The sequence below is a fragment of the Monodelphis domestica genome, chromosome 7, assembly GCF_027887165.1.
Source record: "Monodelphis domestica isolate mMonDom1 chromosome 7, mMonDom1.pri, whole genome shotgun sequence".
In the NCBI taxonomy this organism is placed as follows: domain Eukaryota; kingdom Metazoa; phylum Chordata; class Mammalia; order Didelphimorphia; family Didelphidae; genus Monodelphis; species Monodelphis domestica.
Window position 1 is genome coordinate 185,694,828 of NC_077233.1, and position 27,990 is coordinate 185,722,817.

Here is a 27,990-nt window from a genome sequence, read left to right on the forward strand (position 1 = left end):
CCATAAACTGTAGTGAGTTAAAATGGTGGAAGATATAAATTGTGATAGATATAAGAGAGGGTGAGTAAATTTGACCACAGAAAATGTTTCACTACAGTGACTTGGTTTTTAAATCAAATATAAGGTGGTCGCCAGGGAAATATTCCCAATTATTCAAATACCCAAGTCAACTGGGTTTTATAGAGATTTTTAATTAATAATATAATGAGGAATTAGAGAAAGAGAGAAAGAGTAGGAAAGGAATAATTATGAAGAGCCTCAAGCCAATATAGCCTAGACCTGAGTCTTAAGAGAGAGAATCAGTCAGTCAGTCTTTTAACATTCACCACAAGGTCTGCCTAAACAAGGATTCTAGTGACATCAGGCCAGCTCCATCTCAGCTGACTTCACCAGAGAGCTTCTAGCCAGAGACTGTTCCAAAAGGCCTCTCTCCAGAGCCTCCAGAGGGACAGAGTCCCCTTAGAGGAGCTCCAGCGAGACCTCCTTAGAGATTGTCCTCCAAGAGCTTCCCTTCTCCAGAGCCTTTCTCAAGAGATTCTTCCCAAGCGTGTATATTCAAAAGGAATATATCCTCAAGAGATTCTGCTTTTTCTTATATAGGGGTTTTTCTCCCATGTCACCTCCCCTAAGTCCCTACATCTACCAATCACTGTAGATGCTTTCCAAAGGACTGCCCATCTAAATTCCTGCTAAGTCGACCAATCTCCTCAGTAAGTCTGAATCAGAAAAAATGCTGCTGTGTCGACCAAGATCCTCAGTAAGTCTGAACGAGAGAAAACACAGCTGAGCCAACTAATCTCATCAAGAGAAAACTTGCCTGACCCTTTTAGGTACCTAGCCTAAAGGTACCTTTAGGTACCATTGTATCAATTCTAAAACAGGCCTGGCTCAAAGAACTCCTTGCCTTATTATAAGCATGGGTCCAAGTACTTTCATTGTTTAGCAAGGAGTTTTCTCTCCTAAAGCAGTCTTAAGTACGGGTAGAGTAGGAGTCCTCCCATAGCAAGGAGTTTTCTCCCCTAAAGCAGTCTTAAGTACGGTTGGAGTAGAGGTCCTCCCATTTCTGATCCTGGTGAGTTCTCACGTCAAAATGGGGAATGTTTCTCAGTAGGGAATTTGTTCCAATTAAGAATTTCCCGATGGGGAAATTTTTAACATTCACAAGTCTGAGAGATTTCAAGATTTACAATACAAGGGTTAAATACTGCCTCTGGACAGGTTCATTTATGAATATCATTTTCTCAAATACTTCTCCTAAATTCAATTGTTGATCTGGGGGCAGTGAGTAATTATCTCTAGGTCTGTGACTCTCTGAACTTATTGGTGACCTGAAAAAGGTAAAAAGTAGGCACTGGTGACTTTTTTCAAGGGATGCATATTTGGTCTTCTACCACTTTGGGGAATATGGCTTCCCCCGTACAGCCTCCCTCCCGCCCCCATCTCCACCAGTAGTACTCAGAGGATTCAGATTTTCACTGTTCCTTGTCCACTTTTTCCCTGGGAATCTGGAGTTTTCATGTGAAGTTTGTCTGCAGAATACTGGGCTTTCAAGTTTAATGCTAATAGGGAAACTCTAGAGGATGTTTCAAAATTTTCCCATCCTAAGCAACAGAAATCTAATAAAACCTTATGTATTCAGGCAGATTAGAGGGATGGAGAGTCTAAATTGGAAAACATTTTGAATTATTCAGTATTTTTAGAAAGATGTGTTCATTATTGCCAACCAGATATACATAGGGTAGGAAAGGAAAACACCTCGTAAAATTCTCTAGTAAGCTTACTTTAATAAACAGGTAATGTGGCTTTTTGGGGTACTTTCTTTTTGATTTTTTAAACACATTTTGTCTTTTGGAGGCAGGGTTGTTATTTCCCTTTCAGTCTTGATTACATTATTAACAGAATAGGGAACCTCAGAGGTCATGTAGTCCAATCCCTACATGAAGACTAGCCTTTACAATATCCTTAACAAGTGGCCATTCAGTCTTTGCTTAAAGACCTCTTCAGGGAGAGGGAAACCCAGTACTTCTGGAAGTATCTGGTTCTATTTTTTGGACAGCTTTAAGTGTTAGAAAGTTTTCCTTTACAGCAAGCCCACATCTGCCTTTCTGAAACTACAAATTGGTGCCCCTAATTCTGCCCTCTGGAAACTTTAAGCAGTACAAATCTAATCTCTCTTCCACAGGACAACCATTCAAATACTTGAAGACAGCTATCTAATCCCTTCTAAATCTTCTTCCCTTCAGGCTAAACCTCTCCAGTTCATTCAACCAATATTCATCCACCATCATGAAGAAGCCTTTCACCATCTTTGTCTTCTTCCTCAGGACGTTTTCCAGCTCATAAACATCTTTCCTAAAATGTGGCGGCCAGCTCCCAACACAAAAGGAACCTGATAGGGAACCATTATAGAAGAGCCATCATCTGTCTCTACAGCCTAGCTTTTTTGGCTGACGTTTTATGCTTTCATCAATTGATTAATCAATAAGCATCCATTAAGTGCTAGACACTTAATAAATATGATTTAGAAATATAAATACTACACATATATGCACACACATTATATACACATACAATATTGTTTTTCTTCATTTTCAGAGAGGACCAATGGCGTTATAGGGTGATGTCTTGACTTGTATGTGAATGAGATTTTAGTGAAGTAGAGATGCACAAATTCTTTAGGTTTATTTTCTCTTCCAGAGTAACTGAATTCCAAAAGTCAGGACATTTGGAAACAGTTTAGGATGCAATGGATGACCATGCCTTCTTCAATGTGAGACCAGACTCTAGGAATTCCACAGTGCCTACGTCAGCCTTCTTCATGGCCTTTGGAACAAATTGTTCTAGTCTGCCCATTCCACCAGATGAAATATTCACATGTTTGAGGTAGGTATCCCCCATGGGCTTGCTGGGCTTGAGGACTTTTTGTTCCCCCTAACATGGTTTAGCATATCTGCTGAGAAGGTTTTATTGGGTTGTGGTCTCTGTGCATGCTACAACTTCTTGGAGCTGCATATTTACATTTACATCTAATTATAAATTGCAATATAAATATTGTAGCTATTTCTAGAAATGCAACAAGTATAGCATATTTATAGTATATAGTGACTATAAAGTATCTCTATAGTATATAGTAGAGATGATGCAACAACTAACCATTATTCCAGAGGATTGGTAATAAAGCATGCTACTCACCCCTGACAAAGAGGTGATGGACTCCATCAAGCTATAAATGCAATAAATGAACTATCCACTGAAAAGGAGCTTATATTCTAATAGTAGAGACAATGATGGCAAGAGGGAAAAGGCAATAAAGCATTTGTTATGTGTCTACTATGTGCTTGACACTGTGCTAGGTGCTTTACAAATAACTCATCTGATCCTTATAATAACCCTGGGAGATAGGTGCTATTATTGTCTTCATTTTACAGATGAGGAAACAGAAGCTGAGAGTTTTAGGTGACTTTCTCAGGCCATAAAACTAGGAGAAGTCTGGGGCATGATTCAAACTTGGGTTTTCCAGATTCAAAGCCCAGCAATCTCTCCACCATGCCACCTTGCTATAAACCCAAGTACATTCTAAATAAATATAGATATAAATATAAATACAAGGTAATTAGGAAGGGAGAGAACTAGCAGTTGAAGGATCAGGGAAAACATCAGGGAGAAGGTGAAATGATCTGAAACTTGAGGAGGTTAACTATGTGTCAGTATATCAGAGGTGGGATTTGATTTTAAATTTTTCTGAACTTTTACAGATTTCAAATTCACTACATTTTATAACATGATTATGTAGAACTTTCCTTAGATGGGCCACTTGGCTCTATTGTGTCTTACAGGAATATTCTGTTATCTCTAACCCTACTGAAAGAGGATTTGTAGTATTATCTCCAAATGGGGTGAATGAATGCTCAAGGAGGACTAGCACCTTGGGTGTGAAGGCTTTCTGAGTCCTCCTCAGAGCAACTCATCTGCCTTTGCTGTCCATCCGGCACTTAACTCTTTGGAACAAATTATTCTAGTCTGCCCATTCCACCAGGTGAAATATTCACATGGTTGAGGTAGGTATCCCCCAGCTCATTGATGGGCTTGAGGACTTTTTGTTCTCCTTAACATGGTATAGCATATCTGCTGAGAAGGTTTTATTGGGTTGTGGCCTCTGTGCATGCTACAACTCCTTGGAGCTGTGGCACCCCTGTAAACCATTTTGGCAGATAGGCTAAATCAGATTGAAGAGAACTGATGGACCATAAACCCTTTGGTGAAGCAGGGGACTATTTACTCTAAACATGTGAAGATCTCCCCTATTGGAATGGATCGACTAGAGCAATTTATTCTAGTGACAATGAAGGAAGTTGAGGCAGATGTTGTGGAGTACTTAGAACTTAGTCAGATATGGAAGAAGCCAAAACAATTCACTGCATCCTGAGCCATCTTTAGCTGTCTTGCCTTTTGTCATGCTACTGGAGAGGGAGAGGCTGATAACATTGTATGAATCTGTCTCACCTAAATCTACTTAGTGCACAAGTCAAGACACCACCCTGTGAAGTTATTGGTGCTGTTTGAAAACAAATGACAAACAACAAGTGTCATCTACATGCCCTTTATGAAATGCAGTATATCTAATTCTTTTCTCTGGGGCACTCACTCCAGGTATTTAAGAGACACTATGATCTATGATTTTAGAGTCTTTTCCCCTCTATTCCATCCTGTATACCACTGCTAGACTAATCTTTCAACATAATTGTCTTTTTTACAAAAGAATGTTAAACTTTTTTGGTTTGCTCAGCACTGTTTAAGATAGCTATTTTCATAATGCCATTCTACTATTGCTTAAAATTTCCTATTGCTTTAATACCTCTAAGGATTCCCTATTAAGTATCACACCAAGTTTAAACTTAGTCTGACCTTCAAATCCTTATCCTATTTATTCAATTATAATTTCTAAAATATATCAACACAAATCCCTTGCTCCAATTGGAACTATAGTGTTTTTTTTAAAAACCCTTATCTTCTGTCTTGGAATCAAGTATGTATTGGTTCCAAGGCAGAAGAATGGTAAGGGCTAGGCAATGGAGGTTAAGTGGCTTGCCCAGGGTCACACAGATAGGAAGGAAGTATCTGAGGACAGTTTTGAACCTAGGATCTCCCATCTCTAGACCTGGCTCTCAATCCACTGAGCTACCCAGCTGCCCTTGGAACTATAGTTTTATCCTAGATACACATCTTTGTGTTTTGCATATTCAGTAAATATTTATTGAATAAGGTCCTGTGCTAGACCCTATGCTAGGTACTACAAAAATGAGTGACATTGGTTTTGCCCTAAAAGACTTTGCAGTTAAATAATTTGATTCTATTTCTGGCTCTTGACTCATGAAGTATGCCCCACATTAAATGTTCTGTTCCATTTTCTCTTCAAATTCAATTCCTTTTAATTTTTTGTTGGGGTCCTGAAAGGGCCCCACCTCACCTCCTTTTTGAAGATTTTCCTAATTGTATAACCCATTTTGGTTTCTCCCTTCCTTGAACTTCTTTTAATTTTAGTATATGTATAACATAATTCAGCCCTTAATTATATACTTTAAGAAAAACAATACACTTGTGAAAATACATACAAAGAAAATAAATGCCCATATTGGACCTGTCAGATATCAATGACTATATCTATATGTCTATATCATTCTGCTCATTGGGTCTATCCCTTCTCTGTCAGGCGCAAGTAGCATGTTTTATTATTAGTCCTCTGGAATCATGGTTAATCATTGCATAGATCAGAATTCTACAGTATTTCAAAGTGGTTTTCCTTTACAATGTTATATTGTATAAATTGTTTTCCTGGTTTACTCATTTCACTCTGTGTTAATTCATACATGTCTTCTCATGCTTTTCTGAAACCATCTTTTTCATCACTTCTTACAGGCATGATAGTATTCCATTAGATTCATATACTTCAATTTATTCTGATATTCTCTGTTCAAGACAATTCCTTAGTTTTATAGTTCTTTGCCACTCCAGAAAGAATCATCACAAAATTTTTATGCATATAGGATTTTCTTTTTTCTTTGATCTCTTTGGAGTATAAGGATACTCGCAGTATTTTTGGGCTAAAAGGTCAGTTAGTCATAGTTTAGTAACTTTTGGGGCATCATTCCAAATTGCTTTCCAGAATAGCTCAGTAGAATATAATACAAGCCTTTCCCCCTGTACTTTTGCATTGCTCTCTAATTTTTAATCTGTGTTAGTCTCCTTAATCTCTGTGAGATGGTTTTGCCAGATTATTAGATGCCTGATATTATTCTGATGCTTCTATGTGTCCATGACTTCTCAATTTGTAATTCTAGTAAAAAGTACTTTTAGAGAATCTGCTAGTAGGGCCAATGATGTATGGCAGCTAGGTGGAGTAATGAGTTGATTACTAATTGAGAACAAGGAAAAAGTTTAGCCTCCACTGGTTCTTGCTTAGGTTGTTTGTCAGTTTATCTCAGAATAGGAGGGGATGGAGGGACCATTTGAAAGGATAGCTTCAAGAAGGGAGAGCAAATTAGTCTGAGACAAGAGGCAATGGATTATGGACATAGAGGAACAGATCCTGGCTCTATTGGGCTGGACATTTAGCCTGGGGCTTGTAAATAGACTTGATGACATTTTACTTTCTTTCTTTAAAAAAATCTTATTCAAATAGTTTTACATTTTTAATAATTGTTTTCTGACATTTTGATTCTTTCCCTCCCCCTTCTCAAGATGGCATGTCATCTGATATGTGTTATGTATGTGTTATCAAAAGATACACATTTCCATGTTCATCATGTTGTGAAAGAAGACACATGGTGTTCACACTAAAGAAAAATTTATGGAAGAAAAGAAGGAAAGAAAGGTATGCTTTAATCTGCATTTGGACTCTGTCAGTTCCTTCTATGGTGGTGGATAGCCTTTTTCATCATGAGTCCCTTGAGCTTATTGACAACATTTTCCAATATGGACTAAGCTAGTCAAAGCGTTTAGTTGACTTAAAGAATCAGTTTCAAGGAACCAGAGTACAGGAGGAGAGGAAAAGGGTAAGCAGATTACAAAGCAAGGAGACCATGAGGAAATGTTAATGTAATGCAATGACAAAATCCGAAGGTTAATAGTTTTGAATCCTAGCTAGGGAAGAAATGTGCAAATCTGGTTGAGGGACAAAATAGACTCTCCCAAGTCTTGTACAGTGGGGTGAAGATGGAGTGACTTGAGATGATTTAGCTTGGATGGGAAACAATATGCATGGTTAAGTAAATATATATTTCATTAATTTATGAAGGATAGGAGATATACAATAGAAAACCCTCACAAGGCTCAGACTCCTATATGCTAGGTTCAGATTTAGAGCTGGGGAAAATTTTTCATGATGCCATTAAGGATTACTCTGGTAGTCAACTTCATGGCTGTGTAACTAGACCCAGATTGAAAAGAAGTTTAGGCACGAAAGAGGTAATGAGAATAGGCAAATATCTTATAGCTAGTAGAGGGCTATGAGGCTTAAACTTTGTAAACTGAGGGAGATTAACCTCCCACTCCTCCCAGTATAGTCTTTAGATGTGCTTCTTGCTAATAATTCAATATTTCAGTAATCTTTGATTTTGTCTTTGGATATTCATCCACTAGGGACAACTAGGTGGTTCAGTGGACCGAGAGCCAGACATAGAATCATGAAAATTTGAAATATCACACATACACATACACATACACACACAAGACTCATTCTCCTGGGTTCAAATTTGGTCTTAGACACTTTATACTGCTTGTATAACCATGGGTAATCACTTAACCTTGTTGGCTTCGGTTTCCTCATCTGTAAAATGAGCTGGAGAAGGAAATGGTAAGACCACTCCAGTATCTTTGCCCAGAAAACCCCAAAAAGGGTCACAAAGAGCCCGACACAACTGAAAATGACCAAACAACAAATCCATCCACTATTGTTACAGAACCCATCTGTGACTTTGTCGACACTATAGATGAGAAAGTAATCTTATGGACAAATTGGTAATAGACCTCTCTAGCCCATTATAATTTAGTTGGCTAGTCCTTGGACAACAAGTCATGTGATCTATTGTCAAACTTGAATTCATAACTTTCTTGGCAGGAGCTTCTAGAGCTTGTATTTCACTAGCATAGCTTTCGGGGTCACCCTCATGTCCTGATCCCTAAACTTTTGTGCATGGCCTCATGGCAAACCCTCTTTCAAATCCAAAGAAGCTAGTGTATTTTTATGGATCAGGAATAGGGGTGAGATCAAAACCCTGTGATCTTCTCCCTGCTGGAGATTGGGAATTGCTAGCTTATAAAATACAAGGAAGTCTCTTTTAGTTTTGATATAGTGTGCTTCCCGAGTGGTTTGTAAACTCTTTAAGAAGGGGAGAAATCACATTCAAAACTTCTTTAATCCTTGACCCCAAATCCTAGCTCTGAATTTAAACAGATTGAGTTCAGCTTCAGGGTCTCTCAACAATCACCTGTTTATTTCCCCTTCATGTATAGTGAAACCTGAAGTTTATCCTGGGAGCATCGCAATTAGCCTTGTTTTATCCCACTTGGGGTTTTCCCTGGGAATTATTTGACTTGTATTTAGTTTTCTAGAAAAAAATGGAAAAGAATACTCAGCTCCAGGGCAAGCACTTAGGCTAACAATATATCAAATGTAGGACAGGCTTTGTTTAATCCAACAAAAATCCAACCCATATTCAAGCTTATACATGTGGAGTAGTAGAGTGCTGGGCCTAGAGTCACGAATTCCTGAGTTCAAATCTGGCCTCAGAAATTTACTAGTTTAGTGATTCTGGGCAAGTCATTTAACTTTGGTTTACCTCAATTTCCTTATCTGTAAAATGAGGATGGTAATAGCATCTACCTTGAAGATTATTGGGAAGATCGAATGAGATTATAATTGTAAAGCATTTATCAGTTGCTGACACATAGTGAGCTCTATATAAATGTTAGTTATTATTATTATTATTATAACCCTTACCTTCCACCTTAGAGTCAATACTGTGTATTGGTTCCAAGGCAAAAAGAGTGGTAAGGGCTAGGCAGTGGGGGTTAAGTGACTCTCCCAGTGTCACACAACTAGGAAGTGTCTGAGGCCAGATTTGAACCTAGGATCTCCCATCTCTAGGTCTGGCTCTCAATTCACTGAGTCACCTAGCTGCCCCCTATTATTATTATTATTATTATTATTATTATTATTATTATTATTAAACATTCCAGGCGTCTTTCCTTATTTCTCCAGTGAGATGTACCTCCTCATGGGAAGTATACAATCTTTTTCATTTATTCAACTCTTCTTTGTTTTTCCTAGGCTTGAAGCTCCTTGAATATGTAAGGAGATTTGTCTTGACAGTTGATTGACTATAGCATGAGGCCTTTGTGGATTTTGCACAGATTAAATAAAACTTGTCCAATATAGTTGTACTATTAGCTTGAGTACTTGCATGTGGTAGGAATGTCCTTTTCCCTCCTTTTTAGAGACCTAGTCAGATGACAAATTCCGATTTACTAGGAGAAACATTAGTGGGGACCTGAGCCAGAACTATGAGAGGTCTCTCTCCCCTGCCCAAACCCCCCATTGAGCCCCTGTGTGAAACGCTGAGATATAGATCCAAGTCTCGGGAAACCTTTGGTTTTTCCACACTGCCTCAGTTTTTGACATTTCTGGGATCACATGGCTCTTCCTTTCCCAGAGTGATGAATATTCTCCTTTGCACATGTCTCCTTGGAAGGCCACAGGGTCATGTGGCGATCCAAGATTTCTTCCATGGAAATTGAATTTCTGTTTGTTATATACTAACTTTCTGTTTCTCTTAGTTATGATTCTCTTCATCTGCCTCTCTTTCCCGCTCTACAGCTCTAATTTGAAAGGTCTTATCCAAGGGCAAAGCTCTAGACATGACTCAATCAACCATGCTTAATATGATGTCAGTGGCAAATGAGTAACCAGGGTAAGGCAAGTTCATACTTTCCAATGAGACATCATCAATGCCAGAAAAAAGTCTCATCCATTAACAAGGAGGTAACCTTGAAAAGTTGTTAACCTTGTCAAAGGAATCTCACTTTGTTTAAGAGATACTAAATAGGCATCCAGGAGGGACTTACCAGACTTCTTTTGTTTCTCCATAGTACTGTCTGCTCAATAGTTGACTGATTAATAGATTGTTTAGAGAATCAATCTAACACAGGGGTCCCAAAAGGACTTTTAGGCTTATATACATATTTTTACCCCCTTTAAATTCTTACCTTCTTTCTTAGTATCAATTCTAAGAAGAGTATCAAGGGCTAGACAATTGGGGTCAAGTGACTTGCCCAGGGTCACACAATTATGAAGTGTTGGAGGTCAAATTTGAACCCAAGATCTCTTGACTCCAGGCCTGGTTCTCTATCCAGTGCACCTAAGCTTATATCTTAAAATAGCACTAAGGCTTTTGGGACCTCCTGTGTATAATGGAAAGAATGCTGAACCTAGAGTTAGGAGATAACTGCGTTGTTCTAACACATTCCCTACATTATCAACTCTATGAATCTGGGCAAGTTACTTAACTTCTTTCATATATAAAAGGGATAATACTTGTACTATCTACCTCCAGGTCGTTGTACACAGGCTCATAAACCTTAGAGCACAATATAAATGTGACATTATTGATCTTGGGCTAACAAAAGGGATTCATTTCCCTATGAAATTGATGGTTAATTGAAGATTTTTCCTATTTATTTTCATCTAATCAACTCTTTTTCAGAGATTCTTATCATGGACACAAGTATTTTTGGAAAGTAAGGGCCTTTCCCCCCCCCCCCCCAATCAGTACCATGTCTGTTATAACTTATTTTTCTGCCGCTAATTCTTACTCCCTCCCTCACCAGTCCTTCAAATCTGGAAGAGGAAATCTAAAAAAGTGAGAAAGGTTCCAATGCCTGCTAATCCTATTTTTTCCAGTTAATAAATTTGTTCCAAAAACTTTGGGTGCATCTGTTTAATCTGTAGGTATGCATCATATTGGACTCATCAAATTGTATAGAACAAAACTGCACAAAAATTATGCTGTGTATATAAATTGTGCAGATACATGCAAGTTCATAGCTGGAAGGGTTCTTAAACGTTATTTAATACAACCTCATTTTTCACATGAGGAAGCTGAATCCTTTTGAGCTTAAGTGACTTACTGAAAGTCACAGAGACAATGAGAGGAGCAGGATATGAACCCATGTCCTGACTCTAAAACCTTTGCTCCCTTTACTGTATATCACTGCCTCTCAATATCAGCAATTTTCAAAGTGTGGTCTGAGGATCCATACAAGATTCTCAGACATTTTTAGGGGGCTTTGAGGTCAAAACTATTTTTATAATTGTACTAAGACATCTTCATTCCTAATATGATAAATATCAATAGACATAACACATACAATAAAAGTTCTTGGGAAGAATCTGCAGGAATTTTTAGGAGTTCTTGTCTTGGAAAGAAAAATCTGAGAACTACTACTCTATAGCATCATATTATTGTAGTATATAAATATACAAACCCATAGATCATACACAGATCCAAGTTATATGATGCCACATATTACAGTTATATACAATATTATACATCTATCTCTTTACCTGTGATGAGGTAACATCTGAGATTTGGAGAGCCAGCAGTCATTTAAAACCCTAGTGGAGAAAGATATAACTGTTCCAAAAGTTTTCGTCTTCCATAAACAGTCATCCTCACATTCCTTCTGCATGATCACTGAAAGAAATATTTTCTAGGATTATTACAGGTTTAGTTTAGGGAAATTCCTTGCCACAAATTTCAGTAGGCATAATAAGGAATGAAATTGACTATGTACACTGAAATTTGTGATCTTCCAAAGTTTTTTGAAAGTGGGTATCCAGCTCCCTGCAATAAATGCCTTAAATAGATGATCTATAAATGTTTATCAAATTGAATCTCTTTTTTTTCCATTCTTTTGTGTCATTCTTTTATGGTTAGAGTTCAGGAAGAGATCATTTCCTTGATCAACTCTTCCAAAACAAACTTCAAAAATCAAACTCCAATAAACCAAACTTCTTTTAAAGCCAAAATAAAGGACTAGCTGCCAAGAGATGACAGCTTGATTTCATCCTTGCTCCAGCCTTCTGAAGTATGATTTTTTTTTTTGCAAAAGTCAAATGCTATGCATGCCTGTCACTTTCGACATTGCAAAGAAGCTTTATTAAGGGACTTGTTGCCATAAAGAATGACACAGTTGGGTTTCTAAAGTCTTGAAAAATCAAGGAAAGTGTCAGAAGCAGGATATGAACCTGAGTCTTTCTGACTCCAGATCCAGTGCTCTATCCATTATATACCATTCTGCTTCTAAACATTTTTTTTTCCCTTGGGAGAGTCATATCTGGACTGGTGCTTTCACTGGTGTTGGAAATATCTTGTCAGAAAATACACTCTATCAATACAGATCTGCAACTAATAATTTTGGGGCAGGCAGAAGAAACAAAACTTGATTCATCTAGGGTCACACAATCAGCATGTATCAGAGGTAGGATTGGAACCCATGTCTTTTTAACTCTGAAAACTACTCTTTATGCACTATCTCATATGGCTTCAGTATAGAGATGATTTAAAAGTTTCCTTAAAATATTGATCTTCAGGCTAAGCCAAGGTTTAGTTTTATCGCCCCAAATACTTAGGGTTATTTATGTTATAGTCACCATTACAGAACTGTGAAGCCTTCACTTTTGAATTACAAAATTTAAACTGGTTAGATGTAAAGCACATCAGTGGGCACTGCATCTGTGTTTGAAAAAAGGGATAAAAATTGCAGCAATTATGCTCGTAAATACAATAAAAATAAATCAACTTGAGTACCTCAGCTGAATCATTACTTGCTGTCCTAGTGAATATTTCTTTCAGCAATCATGCAAATGGAATGTGAGGACAACTGTTTCTAGAGGACGAGGCCTTTCCAGTTTTGGAACAGTTATATCTTTCTCCACTAGAGTTTTAAGCGACTCTTTAAAATAAATCCTTATTTAGTAATAATTATCTACTTCTCCTTTGAGTTGGCTCTCCAAATCTCAGATGTTATAGGATCATAGTTAAAGAGATGGAAGGGACTTTGTAGGTTATCCAGTCTACTGTCCTTCTACTTCTACTCCGCCATTTTATAGTTGAAAAAGCAGAGGTAATTAGTGGCTGAGTTGGGTTCCAAATACAAAAGACTTGGGTTCCACTTTCCACTGTCAGACCAATTCAGACTGGCTCTGAATAGACTTTTTCACATTGACTCATTCTGTTTCACATCATTTCAGGTTAGTTCAGCTAAATTCATTCTGGTTCAGACATCAGCACTTCCCTTCTATTTAATTTTCTATTCTTGTTTGTTGTACTGTTATCCTCCAAGTTCGCTAACTTGCAGAATCATCTTTTTTTTAAAAACCTCTTACTTTCTATCTTAGAATTAATACTAAGTATTGGTTTCAAGGAAGAAGAGTGGTATTGGAGTTAAGTGACTTGCCCAGGGTCAGTTTTGAATCCAGGAAATTCTGTCTCTAAACCTGGCTCTCTATCCTCTGAGCCACCTATCTGCTCCTCCTAAAGTCATTTTTTAAAACTTTTTCTTCTCCCTTACCATCTAAACTCAATCAGGAGCCAAGTCCTGTGACAAGATTGTATTTCAGAAATCCTTCCCAGTCTCAAATAACTAGCATTTACTAAGTACCAGGTATATGCCAGGTTAAATTCTAGAGATATAAATAAAGACAAAAACCAATCCCTGACACCAAGGAATTCAGAATTTAATGAGGGAGACAACACATAGATGATTATGTACAAACAACATATATATGAGATATATGGAAGATAATCTTAGCAGGTGAACACTAAGACAAGGGAGGACTGGGAAAGGTTCCTTGTTGAAAATGGGACTTTAACTGAAACTTAAAGGAAGCTGGGGAAGCCAAGAGGCAGAGATAATAAAGGAAAGTGCTCCAGGAATGGAGGACAGCCATTTAAAACACTCAGAATCAAGAGATGATATGTCTTGTTTGAAGAACTGGAAGGAGGCCACCGTGATTGAATAATAGGATATGTAGAGGAGAGTAAGATGGAAGAAGAATGGAAGAGTAAGAAGGGGCCATTTTAGGAAGAGATTTGAAAGCTCCAACACCCATTTTGCTATATTTTTTCCTATCTCAGTTGCTCTAGTTCAGGACTTGATTGTTTATTGTCTATACTATTATAAATGGCTCTCCAGATCTGTATACTAAATCAAATACATCTATGATCTCATTGTTTTGTCTGTTCTTCTAGAGACTCATTCATGCCATATATCTTATGTGAATCTTGTTCACATCTTCTGATAAGTCATTACAAGGGACTAATGGTACATGCTGTGGGCTTTCTTGGATTGCTCCTGACCTCATGGAAATAAAAATGGAATACTTGGGCCATTTGCCAGTTATTCTTCTTGATGTTTATAAATAGGTTAATCAATAAGATCATCTCTGTTACATCTCTCAAGGAAAGGAGATGTCTCTTTTCCCCATCTATATTCTCTTGAGTGCCTTTTCTGGACTTAATATGGCCTAATATTTTTTCCCTAAACTTTTGGTGTCTTCTCTTCCTTAAGATATCTTGTGATTCTTGAAGTTACCTGAAGATACCTTGAAGTTCTTACAATTATGTTGCTTCCAGAACTGATCTACTTGATCTTATTTAAGTTCTTTTCCCTTTTCTTGTTTCTTTAGTGCCATTAAGAGTCCAAGTGTGGTGGCTCTACTGTCAACAATGATAAATTTTTTAAATAAAATAAATCTTTGAAGATCATTTCCATATTTCTTCTTTTTGTTGTCTTCCTTATATTTTTAGCTTTCTTGTTTGGCAAACTTTATTTAAACTACTTTTACCCTCTGTTGTTTTCCTTTGTTTTATGAGTCAATATTCCTCGTAATCTTCCACATGTCTTATTTATAAGATTTTTCAAAAGCATTTGTATTTTAAACTAATATTGCCTTTCATTACTACATTTCTGTAAAGCCATTGAAATAAGGCTAGAATGCTTTTGAGGCACAGCTGGTCTCTTTGTTATGGCACTAGATTTGTTTTGATTAAAACAATGTGAAATTATTTTTGTCTTTTTCTATATGCTTTCTTCTATCCACACCCAATTTTTCATCATTAATAATGTGTTTGAACAGATCAAGATTGAATTGTTTCAATAGCACCATCCCCTCTTATTTTCATTCTTTTCTTTAAGCTTTGTTCTAATTTTGATCTTTAAAGAATTAGCAACTTGACTGTATACACATAGATTATTCATGAATGATTCCTATATTAGGAAGAAATTGTTTCCTGTTTGCAAAAATAGAATTGATTTTACTTTTATTCTCAATTTTCAATTCTTACCTAATAATTCCTTGAAGAAATTATTCATGATATAGAGGTGGGAAGCTTCTGTATAGTCTACAAGTCTTTGCTCTCTTATTCCCATATTCATGTAATCCCTTATCCATATTTTCCAATATATTTCTTGACATTCTTTCATATTGCCATTTGTACACTGAAATCACCAAGTGCCAACATATACTTGGGGGGGGGGTCTTATAGAGTTCTTCAAAGAATTCCTCTAACTCTTAATCCGCTACCACAAAAATTGGTGCATAAACTTAAATTGCCACCAGGGTGGTCTTTTTCCGAACACTTATCATGAAAACTTCAATATGAGATGGAAAAATATTTCATGAAATGATATTTCTGGTTGTCTTTGAAGGCATGATTAAAGCAAATTTACCAATTTATTTATTTCTCCCAGAAGAGCCTGTGAACTGCTCTTCCATTTATGTGCAAAACCCTTCTTTCTTCTGCTGTTATTTTTAATGATAATGTAAACATTGATATAATTAAGTTCCTTTAATAGTATATCTTTTCCTTGATCATTGGACATGACTCTTACATGTTGAGTTCCAAGTTAGAGTGTATTGATGGACTAAAAATGGTGATTATTAATGCTTTTATCAATTCTTTTCTGCTACTCTCCCACCATCACTGGAAAAAAGGAGACCACCCAACACTGAGGTCCAATGAATATTTTCTTTTGTTTCATGAGTTTCCATGGTGAAAGAATTTGTTAGCAAATGAATGTGTCAACAAGCACTTATAAAGTGATTATGGTAATTCCTGTACTAAGTGCTTGGAATACAAAGAAAGGCATGAAACAAACAAAAGCCAGTCCATGATCTCAAGGAGCTCATCATAGGTTAACCAGGGGAGAGGAGCTATATGCAAATCACTATGTGCGAACAAGATATGTACAAGAAAAATGAGAAGTAATCATAGAATGAAGGCTGTAATGTTAGCATTAAGGGAAATCAGTACAGCTGGGATTTGAAGGGGAAAAAAAAGCAGCCAGGAAAAGGAGATGAGGAGGGAGCGAATTTCAGTTATAGGGGGATAGCTATTGACAATAATTAGAGCCAGATGATATAACTCCTTGTGTAAGGAACAGCAAAGAAGCCAGTGTCACTGAGCAGAATGTGTGGAGAGGAATAAAGTATCAGAAGACTGAAAGGTAGGAAGAGTTATAAAAGTCTGTAAAAGCTAAGGGGGTGGAGGGAAGCTAGGTGACTCAGTGGATTGAGAGCAAAGTCTAGAAACAGGAGGTCCTAGGTTCAAATCTGGCCTCAGACATTTCCTAACTGTATGATCCTGGGCAAACCATTTAACCTCCCATTGCCTACACACAATATTGATTCCAAGATGGAAGGTAAGGGTTTAAAAAAGAAAATTAAGCAGAGGATTTTATATTTGACCTTGGAGATAGTAGGGATCCTATAGTATATTGAAGGGATTGGTGGTGACATGGTTGGTCCTGTGCTTAAGGAAAACTGATTTGGCATCATAGTGGAGGATGGACTAGAGTAAAAAGTGATTTAAGGCAAAGAGATTAAATACTGCAATAGTCTAAGCATAAGGTGATGAGAGCCTGAACTAAGGTGGTGGCATCATCAGAGAAGAAAAGAGAGAGAAGAACATATAGGAGATGTTAGAATTGATAGGATTTCTTAACTGATTGGATATAGGTGTTGATAGAGAGTAAACAAGAGAGAGTGAGCAGTTGAGGATGACATTGAAGTTGTGACTCTTTATAACTGAAAAGATGATGATGCCTTCAATAGTAAAAGGAAAGTTCAAAAGAAGTGGGATTAGGGGAAATATGAATTCACTTTTTAGTCATGTTGAGTTTAAGATGTCAATGGAAATCCACTTTGAGGTGCTGAAGAGGCATTTGGAAATGATAGACTAGAGGTTAAGAGAGAGGTGTCGATTAAAGAGGTTTAGTGATTAGTATAAATACTTGTGCTTGTTCTTAGAAGACAAACCTATTCTGTGGCCACAACCATACCTGAAGTTTTTCTAGCATTGAAGAAGCTGATTGTTTTCAAGAATCCATTTTCATCTTAACATCATGGTAAAGTTTCAGTCCAGCCCTTTGTAAAATGATGTACATAGTTGTCCTATTTCTTAAAGTTTAACAGCTTAAATTTAAATATCTTTATATAGTCAAAACCACAAAGCCAAATTCAAAAAACATTTCACAATTTTTTGGATAACAAATTCAATTCAAAAATCTGCTTTTTTCCAAAATCTATTTTTAAATGATAATGAAAAAAATCTACCTTGTTGTGAACAAGCATTGTTTATTGGAACTTTGTGAGGAAAGTTCAATGTTTTTGAAAGACCCTACAGAACTGTGTAGTAAGTGGCACTATCAAGGTAATGCTACAATTAAGACTTTCATAAAGAAGAATATAAAAATGGTATCTACTCTTTTACGTAGACTTAGATTGCTCAGATATTTTGGCAGAAGCCTTATAGGATACATTTTGATTAAAATGGTTCAGTAAAGTATTGTAATGAAGAGGAATGTGCTTCCATAAGTATCAACATATACTAATAAATTATGCATTTTCTTTGTGTTTTCCTGGTTCTATTTACTTCACTTTGCATCAGTTAATATAAATCTTCCCATACCTCTCTATTCTTTGTTAATTGTTTCTTATGGTGAAATAATAATTCATTACATGTTTGTATGAAAGCAAATTTAGTTACTCTTCAATTGACAGATGTCCACTTTGTTTCTAGTTCTTTTCTGTTACAAAAAGTGTTTCTACAAACATTTCCTTTTTATTTTATACTTAATGCATAGTTTTTAATATTAATTTGGGAAATGTAAAAATGTTGGCAAGTGGCCAAAAAATGAACAAGTTATTAAGGTGAAATCTAAGTATAATCAAAAAATGCAGATCCTCTACAAAGTAGATCACTCTTACTAGAGCAACTGAAAAAAAACAAAGTATAGTTTTCTTTATAGATGAGCCCAAGGTGGGAAATATACTAATCAGGATATTTGGATTTCATAAGAGAAGGGAGAGAAAAAATCAAGGATATCTTACCATAATATAATTGGGAATTCTGTTTCCAGTGTCTCTCCTGTGTCACTTTGAATGGTAATAGAGTAAATAGAAGAGACTTGTCAATGATACCTGAAAAAGCAATCTAAGAAAGGGTGAAGTTTTTCTTAGGGAAATCTTTGGAGGTTCCTATTTCCCACAAGGAATTCTCTTTCCACTTACCCACTTCAATCAGGCCCCTTTCACATGGGTCCTGTCTGCTTTCTTATATTTAGGGGGTTTATGAGGGTTGCAAATTCCATATACTTTCTGGTTATGATGGCCTCTCTTTGTCTGGTTGTATCTTTTCAAACTAGGAATTTAGAAAATGAGGATCTGAAGTGTCAAACTTAACACTAATCCAATATCTGAGATATTGGATTGTGTGTGTGATGGGAATGATATGGAAAGCAAATAGCCTGGGAGTTAAGAGGTCTGGATTCTAATATGGACCCTGCTACTCACTAGCTAGGCAATTGCTTTTGGAGCATTGTTCCCAGTTTAGCTTATTAGAATTTTAAAAAGTCACATGAGGATTCATTGAAAGAACTGATGATATTTAGCCTGGAGAAGAGAAGGCTCAGGGAAAGGAAGTGGATATATGATAACTATTCAAGTATTTGAAGAACTTTCATGTGGAAGAGAAGTTATATTAATATCATCTGACCTCAGAGAATGTAGCCAGGATCAATGAATAAAAGAGAAAAAGGGGTAAATTTAGGATTGATACCAGGTAAAATTCCCTAAAAATTAAGACTATTCAAAAGTAAAATGGATTACTTCATTGATTTCACCTCATTGGAAATCTTCAAAAAAGCAGTGAAATGGCCACTTTTGAAGAATTTTACGGTGGGGGTGATTTTTTTGGAGTAGAGATTGGAATAGGTGACCACTGAATTCCTTTCCAATTCTAAAATTCTAAATTATTATTAAATTAAAATTAAATTATATGATATTCTCCAGGAACCTAGTTTTTTTTATTTTAAAAGTGAATGGATCGAGGTAAGTTTTTATGATCCATTTGGTTTTAAAAATTAAATTTAATAATATTTCTTTAGTTTATCCCACCAAATCATCTTTAGTAGTCCTAAAGTATTCAGAAATCCAATATCATATGACAAGATACATGCAAGAAATACATGGCACATTTTTTCCCTTTGCCCCACATCTTTTCATCTCAAATTCTCTCCTTCTAAAATCAATAACTGGTAGGTAGTGTTGTCAGTGCAGGATGGTCAGGGTTGTTGAGTATTAGAAATGGAGTAGGAAGGCTACTGCAGTTCCTACTAGCAACACCAAGTTATATTATTCCTTTCCTAATTGCTTTCCCCACCCTCCCACTTCAAATAGTATATTTAACAAACACACATTACTTTTAATCTTCAGATTCCAATAACTTCTTGATTAAGATTTTCAGAAGAATTGGCTGACATAATTTAAACTAAGCCACAGACATTGAAAGTTAGTGGAAAGAAACAGAAAAATCCCAAGGGGAACTATACCAGCACCATGAAATAAATGCAAATAAAGCTGCCACTGACACGGTTTATAAAGGAGAAAGGCATTAGGAAGGACAGTATATGCTACTGTAGTTACTTAAGTTACTTTTTTTGTGCATAAGAATATCACAACCAATACACATCAGTCAAAGAAGATGCATGCTCTGGCTAGCAAAAATAAAGTAGAAAATGGTAGAACACCAGTAGGGGTGAGAGTCTTTAAGTGCCACAAAGCAGACAGTGCATCAAGCCAACTCAGCCAAAATATGTTACATAACAAAGGGCTTTTCTTCTATATCTAACTGGTTCTCCAATTCCCTATTATATTTACAAACCAAAATATATTTCATTCCCTTCATCACAATAAAACAAAACTCCCAAACAAAAATATCCCACCTTAAGAAAGGTGGGATGACTAAGACTTTGGCCTAGGGCTCTGAAGTTTTAGAGGTATTTTGTCAGTACTTGCCTCCTTTCAGCAGCTATGAACAATTTAGTAGAATAACTTGAAAGAAAAATTAGTTAAATAAAGAAACTATTAGATGACATCTTCTCTACATAAGCCCTTACTATTGGTCCTCAACCCAGGAGAGTTATGTATCCATGAAGTTCTGTGTTTCATAATGTCCCAGGAATTCTTCCCATAAGGGATGACTTCTTACATATAATACTTGGTTTTGGATTTTCTTTCTCCACAGGCTTTTATGACTTGAGGTCTGTAGAAGTCTCCTCCAGAGGTCTCTCTTCTATCTCTCTAACAACTGCATTTGTCTTCCCGCCTACTTAAGATGATATAATTTATGATTTGCCCCAGCTATCAAAACTAATAATCACAGCTCTGACAAAACTTCACTGATGCAGACTTATTGAAAGGGAAGGCTAGTCTGAATTGGTGAAATAATTATAAACTAGCTTTTAAAAAGAAATGTAGCTGTGTTGCTTCAAGTACATCAGGTACCTAGGAAACAAGATACTTCCCAGGAAAAGTCCTCTAAACTTGCCCTTTGGATAGTTTAGAATTGTTCTTAATTAGTCTACAAGGCATTTATGTACAAATTGTCTGTAAGAGGAAAAGGTTGTTCAATGGATGTGAGTCAAAGAATATAAACAATTTATTCTCAAAAGAATTCCAAACTACTAACAACCATATGAAAATTTATTTTAAATCACTAATAATAAGAGAAACGGAAATCAAAACAAATTTTAAGTTTCACTTTGCAACAAAAATTTAGCAAAGATGACAAATGATAGGAATAATCCATTTGGGAGAAAGGCACACCAATGCACTGTTTGTCAAGATGTAAACTGGACTAGTCATTCTGGAAAGCAATTTAGAATTATGGTAAGAAAGTGACAGAAATGTCCATGTCTTTTGATTCAAAAATCCAGCTGCCAAGCATAGACCGCAGTACACTAAAAAATAGAAAGAAAGGCTCAGGATATGTGAGAATATTTATAGCAATACTCTTTGTAATAGTCAAGAACTGGAGACAAAGTAGATGCATGTTGATTAGGGAATGGATAAACATGTTGTGGCATATGAATGCAATGTAATATTATTGCAATATAAGAAATAATGAGTATGAAGAATACAGAGAAACACTGAAAAATTGGTGCTAAAGAAGAGAGGGGGAAAATAAAAATGTGTTGATAAAGTACTTCTTTGCAAAGATAGGTTACCATGGGAATAGAACAACTACTGGATTTGAATTTGTTTGATGTGCTAATTAGTTTTGCTAAGGTGCTTTTCCCTACTTCTTTTTTTATTCTTAGTTAAAGAGGGGTGGCTAGGGAGGGGGTGAAGGGAAGCAAAATAAGGGAATTAGGGGGACTGATTAAAAACAAAACACTGGTGTAGAAGGAAATAGTGAAAGAAGAAAGGATAGGACTAGGAGTGGAAATCACATGTTGGGAAATACACAGCTGGTAATCATAACTCTGAATGTGAATGAATGAAACCCATAAAACACAAGCAAATAGCAGAGCAGATTAGAAACCAAAATCCTACCATATGTTGTCTACAAGAAACACACATGAGGAAGGTAGACATGCACAGGGTAAAGGTAAGTGGATGGAGCAAAATCTATTGGGCATCAATTAAGAATTAGTAAAAATAGATCTAGTCAAAAGAGAGAGGGAAGAAAATTAGTAGTAGTAGTAGTAGTAGTAGTAGTAGTAGTAGTAGTAGTAGTAGTAGTCTCTCAGTAACTGAGGATGACAATTGTCTTTGTGCGCTTTCATCTGTGATGTAGATGAGTGTGCACAAAGACACTTGTGCATGAAGGAGATTTAAGTGGAAAAGTCGATGCACAGAGACAGTCCCACTCTCTCAGCATTGGAAGCCTGGGTCCATTGGCACGAAAAATCGTTACACCTGGAGACTTCCTCAGCCGCATTGGATGGCTGTGTTGTCTTTTGTGCTCCAACATGCCCTAAGCACTCCACAGTGCTTTGCTGCATCGCCTTCTCAGCTGTTGAACCTTCTTATTGGTTTCTTCCATCTGTTTGGCCAAAGCAGTCTTCACACGCTGGGTGATAAAAGGCAGTATAGACAATGAGGAAATATCAGTACTCAACATGTATGCACCAAATGGCATAGCATCCAAATTTCTAAAGGAGAAGCTAGTGGAGCTCAAGGATGAAATAGCTGGAAAAACTATACTAGTGGGAGACCTGAACCTTCCTCTATTAGAACTAGATAAATCAAACCAAAAAAATAAATAAGAAAGAGGTAAGAGAAGTGAATGAAATCTTAGAAAAATTAGAGTTAGTAGATATGTGGAGAAAAATAAATAGGGACAAAAAGGAATACACCTTTTCAGCAGGACATGGTACATTCACAAAGATTGACCATGTATTAGGGCATAAAAGCATGGCTAACAAGTGCAAAAGAGCAGAAATAATAAATGCAATCTTTTCAGATTATAATGCAATAAAAATAATAATTAGTAAGGATAGATGGAGAGGTAAATCAAAAATTAATTGAAAATTAAATAATATGTTTCTCCAAAATTGGTTAAAGAACAAATTATAGATACAATTAATAATTTCCTTGAAGAAAACGGCAATGATTAGACATTCTTTCAAAATCTATGGAATGCAGCCAAAGCAGTACTTGGGAAAATTTATATCCTTGAGTTCATATATTCATGAATTAGGGAGGGCAGAGATCAATGAATTGGGCATGCAAATTAAAAAACTAGAAAGTGAACAAATTAAAAATCCTCAGATGAAGACTAAATTAGAGATCCTAAAAATCAAAGGAGAAATTAACAAAATCAAAAGTAAAAGAACTTTTGAATTAATAAATAAGAGTAGAAGCTGGTACTTTGAAAAGAAACAAATAAAATAGAGAAAGTACTGGTCAATCTAATTTAAAAAAGTAAAGAAGAAAACCAAATTGACAGTATTCAAGATGAAAAGGGAGACCTCACCTTTAATGAAGAGAAAATTGAGTCAATCATTAAAAACTATGATGTCCAATTATATGGCAATAAATATGGCAATCTAGGTGATATGGATGAATAAATACAAAAATATAAATAGCCTAGATTAACAGAAGAAATAGAATACCTAAATAACTCCATATCAGAAAAAGAAATTGAACAATCAATCAAAGAACTCCCTAAGAAAAAATTCCCAGGACCAACTGGATTCACAAATACATTTTATCAAACATTCTATACAAACTGACAGAATAAGCAAAGCAGGAGTTCTACCAGATTCCTTTTATGACACAAATATGGTACTGATTCCGAAGCCAGGCAGGTCAAAAATGGAGAAAGAAAACTATAGGCCAATCTCCCTAATGAACATGGATGCAAAAATCTTTAATAGAATATTAGGAAAAAGACACCAGCAAGTGATAACAAAGGTTATTCATTATGATCAGGTGGGATTTATACCAGGAAAGCAAGGATGGTTCAATATTAGGAAAACCATCCACATAATTGACCACATCAACAAGCCAACCAACAAATATAACATGTTTATCTCAATAGACACAGAAAAAGCCTTTGACAAAATACGACACTCATTCCTATGGAAAACACAATAAAGATAGGAATAGAAGGACCTTTCCTAAAAATAATAAACAGTATATATCTAAAACCATCAGCAAACATCATCTGCAATGGGAATAAAGTAGAAGCATTCCCAATGTGATCAGAAGTGAAACAAGGATGCTCATTATCACCTCTATTATTTAACATTGTACTAGTAACACTAGCAGTAGCAATTAGAGATGAAACATATCAGCAGCAAGAATTAGACAGAGAAATTCAATTTAAAATCACCATATATAATATAAAATACTTAGGAATCTATCTGCCAAGACAAACACAGGAACTATATGAGCACAACTACAAAACACTTTCCACACAATTAATACTAGATATGAACAACTGGAAAAACATTAATTGCTCATGGGTAGGATGAGCTAATATAATAAAAATGATAATCCTACCCAAACTTATTTACTTATTTAGTGCCATACCCATCAAATTACCAAGAGATTTTTCTACTGAATTAGAAAAAAACACAACAAAGTTCATTTGGAAGAACAAAAGATCAAGGTTATCAAGGGAAATAATGAAAAAAATGTGAAGGAAGGTGGCCTAGCAGTACCAGACACCAAACTATACTATAAAGCAGTGGTAATCAAAACAATATGGTACTGGTTAAGAGACAGAAAGAAGGATCAGTGAAATAGACTCAGGGGAAAGGACCTCAGCAAGACAGTCTATGATAAACCCAAAGATCCTAGCTTTTGGGACAAAAATCCACTATTTGACAAAAATTCTGGGAAAAATTGGAAGACAGAATGAGATAGATTGAGATTGGATCAACATCTTACACCCTACACCAAGATAAACTCAGAATGGGTGAATGACTTGAATATGAAGAAGGAAACTGTAAGTAAATTAGGTGAACACGGAATAGTATACATTTCAGATCTTTGGGAGAGGAAATATTTTAAAATCAAGCAAGAGCTAGAAAAAATGACAAAATGTAAAATAAATAATTTGATTACATCAAATTAAAAAGGTTTTGTACAAACAAAACCTAATGCAACCAAAATTGGAAGGGAAGCAACCAATTGGGAAACAATCTTCATAACAAAAACCTCTGACAAAGGTCTAACTATTCAAATTTATAAAGAGCTTAATCAATTGTACAAAAAAATCAAGCCATTCTCCAATTGAAAAATGGGCAAGGGACATGAATAGGCAATTTTCAGTTGAAGAAACCAAAACTATTAATAAACACATGAAAAAGTGTTCTAAATCTCTTATAATCCCAGAGAGATGCAAATCAAAGCAACTCTGAGGTATCACCTCACATCTAGCAGATTGGCCAACATGACAGCAAAGGAAAGTAATGAATGCTGGAGGGGATGTGGCAAAGTTGGTACATTAATGCACTGCTGGTGGAGTTGTGAATTGATCCAACCATTCTGGAGGACAATTTGGAACTATGCCCAAAGGGAGCTAAAAGCCTGTCTGCCTTTTGATCCAGCCATAGCACTGCTGGGTTTATACCCCAAAGAGATAATAAGGAAAAAGACTTGTATAAAAATATTCATAGCTGCGCTCTTTATGGTGGCCAAAAATTGGAAAATGAGGGGATGCCCTTCAATTGGGGAATGGCTGAACAAATTGTGGTATATGTTGGAAATGGAATACTATTGTGCTCAAAGGAATAATAAACTGGAGGAATTCTAGTGCAAACATCAATAATATGGAAATAGGCTTTGATCAAGGACACATGTAAAACCCAGTGGAATTGCTTATCAGCTATAGGAGTGGGTCGGGGAAGGGAAGGGAAAGAACATGATTCTTGTAATCAAGGAAAAATGTTCTAAATTGACTAATTAAATAAAAATTTGAAAAGAAAAAAGGGGTGGCTACCTATTTAGAAGAAGGAAAGAGTGATACATTGATAAATGAGTGATGTAAAATAAATACAAATAAAAATTAATTTAAAAGATAAAATTGAACTGTATTATGTTTAAAGACCCTTCCAACTCTAATGTGAAAAATAAATAAAACTTGTTCTTCAATTGTTTCAGTTGTGTCTGACTCTTTGTGACTCCATTTGTGGTTTTCTTGGCAAAGATACTGCAGTGGTTTCCATTTCCTTTTCCAGCTCATTTGACAGATGAGGAAAAGGAGGCAAATAGGGTTAAATGACTTGCCCAGAGTTACACAGCTAGTAAATGTCTAAGGCTAGATTTGAACCCAGGAAGATTAATATTCTCTATGTACTACACCACCTAGCTGCTAAATTGCTTGCAAGTATTTTTTCTTCTTTAAGTAGATTCTTTGGATCTTCATATTCTTTGCTTAAGAAACTTTTTAAAAATCACGGTGCAATTGTAGAACTTAGTTTAAACAATTCCGTCAATGGGACTCAAATTAATGAGACTTTGCTGTAACTGAACATTTCTGGGCACATAGCGACTCTTTCTTACTCTTTTTAGGTTCTTCAGGCCACATCCATATCTAAACCCACATATAAATAAAAAGAAATATAAGCTAAGATATGGTGAATAATATATGTATATATACACATACCCACATATATAATATGTGTATGGATATATTTGTACATATATAAATTATGTATGATTATATATGTGTATATATAGAATTTTAAATATATATAATAGTCCTTGTATGGGTTTTATATGCCTATTATATAACCTATATAATATATATTTTAATATATAAGGGTTAAAAAAAACCCCTTACATTTTTAGAATTGTTACTAAGTATTGGTTCCAATGCAGAAGAGTAGTAAGGTCTAGGTAATTGGGGACTTGTCCAGGGTCACTCAACTAGGAAGTATCTGAGGCAAGATTCAAAATCAGGACCTCTCCCTCCAGGTCTACTCTATCCAGGGATCAACTTCACTGCCTCCGGACTGGCTTTAATGGGAGATCTTAAGGTAGGAAAAATGATTTGTAAATATCTCTCTGGTTAGCAAGGCACAGGGATCCAGGGGAAAGTATGCTTGTTTTACAATCATCCGGCTTGGCCTCAACTCCGGAATCTTCCTTTTCTTTATGTGATTTTGGAAGTCTTTTCACTATTTCACCCCTCATTTAAAAATAAAGAGTTCGACTGGATGATTTTTATGGTCCCTTCCAGGTCTAAATCTATGATCCTATGAATTCTGTGCATAGACTGACTCCTATTTCCAATTAAAGTTTGTCATCTTCATCTTTAATCCCTCAAGGAAAAGAGAATGCTTATCTCCTCTTTTGAGCAGGATGTCAGCATGTTCTCAGAGATCGGTGGGTCTGTGAAGTGACATTTTCCCCTTAGCAGAGCAAGGTCTCACTTAGGTTTTTATAGTCTCTAGTTCAAGCCAGTTCATTTGCAGTTTTTAGTTGTGTTTTAAAAGGCAACCTGGCGGTTCTTGACTTCATTTTATTATAGAATCATATTCATAGAATTTTATAGTAAAAGATCTCAACAACAATCTTGTATAAGCCATACTTGCCAAAGAATCTGAACCTCAAAAAGTAGACGCTGAATGACTTACAGATTGGTTGAAACAGTCCTTATGGAGAAGGGGCCAATTACCTTCATGAACTGCCTACCAACTTTCACCTCTGGGGTGGACAAGCCAGTCTAGTTGAAGCAGCAGGGCACTCTGAGGGATACACAGGAGGCAGCACCTGCCAGGAGAGTCAAAACAACCACCAGTACCACCAGGGACACTTACAGGCTTTAGTGGAGACAGGTCAGGGCTCTGAAGCCAAGAGCCCCAAGGATCATAGTGTCTCACAGACCACTGAGCCTGCTTCCAGTCCAAGCCCTGTGGCCATCATTGGTGGGAACAGTTACTGTGAAAGGGGTCCACCTTTCTTGTCACCACAAACTGAAGTCCAGTTACCAAGGAGAAGATAATAAAAAGCCTGAGAGTCTAGGGAGAGACAATGCCTCTTCCCTCACCACTGATCCTGCTTCTAGCCCAGATCCCCAAACCATCACCCAGGAAGCAACCCAAATAGAGAAAAGATCTTACAACTGCTTC

The 27,990-nt window shown here is 36.2% G+C and overlaps 1 long non-coding RNA gene across 3 annotated transcripts in view; it reads left to right on the forward strand.

Annotated features, from left to right (window-relative positions):
- LOC103092873 (uncharacterized) overlaps window positions 1-27,990 on the forward strand; it is a 141,082-nt gene that overhangs the window by 97,447 nt on the left and 15,645 nt on the right. For 2 of the 3 annotated variants that reach the window (XR_008913632.1, XR_008913633.1), the window contains exon 3: window positions 2,698-2,883. This is a non-coding gene — a long non-coding RNA (uncharacterized LOC103092873). Of the gene's footprint in view, window positions 1-2,697; window positions 2,884-6,738; window positions 6,872-27,990 lie in introns of all 3 variants that reach the window. The other variant, XR_008913631.1, reaches the window with a different exon arrangement.